We start from the raw sequence: 2112 nt of genomic DNA, 5'->3' as shown, positions 1-2112 counted from the left end.
AGTTAAACATAGTTAAAGCATAGTGATTGATCATAAAACAATATGCAATTATATATTGTGACATATTTATGTGTTTTCCGATGGTCTTAGGTGAACCCTGTGAAAGAGTCATTCAACTCCCGAAGGGGTCGTGACCCACAGGCTGAGAACCCCTGGCCTAGAGGATCTCTGGTGGCATTGTGGGATACGTGTTGGAGTGGTAACCACAAGGTTAGCAGTTCAACTCCATCAGCCACTGGCTGCTGTGGAGAAGGAAGAGGCTTTCGACTCCTGCAGAGATGTACAGCCTTGAGCACTGCTCGGTGGCAGCAGTTCTGCCCTTCCCTGCAGGGCTGCCAGGCGTGGAGTTTGACTCACCAGCCTTACGTTTAGTTTTCGGTTTTACATAATCAAAGGAACTTCCTGAAAACATTCACAGCAGTAAGTTGAAATAGTTAACCAATTTGTCACTATTGACTTAGTCTACTAATTCCAAGTCATAGCCATCTGAGGCTATAAATCTATAAAGCTCCTTTGTGTACCTTCCCAGTTTAGGTATCTCCTTCAAATTCATCTTACACAACAAAACAAACTACAGCAAAACACACTAACTGCCATGAGTACAGTAGAGTAAGTGGAAAAGAGGTAGGCCCTCGATGAGATAGATGGACCCCGGCTTAAACAAAGGGCCCAAACATGACAATTGGGAGGATGTGCAGGGCTGGACTCTGCTTCTCTTTTGTTTCGGGTGGCTATGAACGGGCACCGAACGACAGAGTAACTGGAAGAAGACTCCCGAGGAGCCTTCTGAGGTGAGAGAAATGTTTGCTATCTTGATTTGCGGGGTGGCTGCACGAATAAATCACTTGGACACACACATAAGAAGCCACAGCGGCACAGCAGAGATCTGTGTCCATAAAGATGACAGCTAGGCCGAGCTAGCCGGGGAGCTGCGCGCGGCGACGATGGCGGCGCCGGTGTGCAGCCGGCCTTCGGGCTGCGGGTCCTGGCAGGGAACTGAGCTGCTGAGCACCCGGCGAGCGCTGCACACTTCCTCCGCCCGCGCGAAGAAGAACCGGGCGGCCAGAGTCCGTGTGGCAAAGGGGACAAGCCAGGGACCTACGAGGAGGCACACGCCCGCACTACATCGCCCACCGCAAAGGGTGGCTGGATGGGGACGACCACACTGCGGGCTGAACAGTGGAGGATGTCTTCCTTCGGAAGTTCAAGCTGGGAACTTTCCCAGACTGCCTGGCTGACCAGGTTGCCATAAAGCGCCGGGCTAACCAGGTGGAAATCTGTGCCCTGGTACTAAGACAACTGCCTGGCCACGAGTTTTACTTCCTTGTGGGCTACCGTGAAACTCTGCTATCCCATTTTTACAAATGTCCGGTTCGTTCAAAGGTGGTGTATAAATATACCTAGGATGATCTTCTCCTCTTTCAAGCGGTGGTCTACAAAGGGCTAATGTGTGGGAAGGACTAAAGTAGAAGATGGGGAAGTACATCCTATCAAACTATGGAGGCATTGCTTCTAAAGTTGCTATTGAATAAATATCTATGTTGTCTTGCTCTTGAAAAAAAAAAGATGACAGCGTAGGACACTGTGGGGCAGCAGTGCTCCATCCTATGGCTCTACTCCACCCATGACAACAGCAACATACAGCACACCCTGGGATCTGTGGGAAAGAAAAAGGTTTCAGGTCAGAGCTATGAAGAGGTGGGAGACACTGAGAGGAGAAAGGAACTTTCTGGACTCATAGAACCCAAAACCAAATCAAACTCACTGCCATTGAGTCAGTTCAGACTCATAGAGACCCCACAGGACATAGTAAAATGTCCTTTTGGTTTCCCATGGGTCTGATGAAGTTATCCGCTCACTCACCACCTTCAGGTAGACACCAATTCATATGGACCCTGTAGGACAGAGTGGAAGTGCCCCTACGATTTTGAGGCTCTTTACAGCCTCATCTTTCTCCCTCGGATTAGCTTCTGTAAAGATTTACAGTCTCAGAAACCATATTGGGAGTCGCTATAATCAATGGGTTCATGGCAGTGGGTTCGTCTTACTTCCAGGGTACACCATCACTGTCCAAAACCTTCACCGTCACCCGGTCCATTTGGGCACGTAGTG

At 49.4% G+C, this 2112-nt stretch overlaps 1 pseudogene; it reads left to right on the top strand.

Annotated features, from left to right (window-relative positions):
• Positions 1-944: 944 nt before the first annotated feature.
• The window catches only part of LOC101639840, a 10662-nt pseudogene continuing 9494 nt past the window's right edge, over positions 945-2112 (top strand).

Source organism: Echinops telfairi, unplaced genomic scaffold (assembly GCF_000313985.2).
Source record: "Echinops telfairi isolate 266 unplaced genomic scaffold, ASM31398v2 ScPeMD7_3533;HRSCAF=4204_0, whole genome shotgun sequence".
Classification (NCBI taxonomy): Eukaryota; Metazoa; Chordata; class Mammalia; order Afrosoricida; family Tenrecidae; genus Echinops; species Echinops telfairi.
This window is presented reverse-complemented; position numbering and strand designations above follow the sequence as displayed.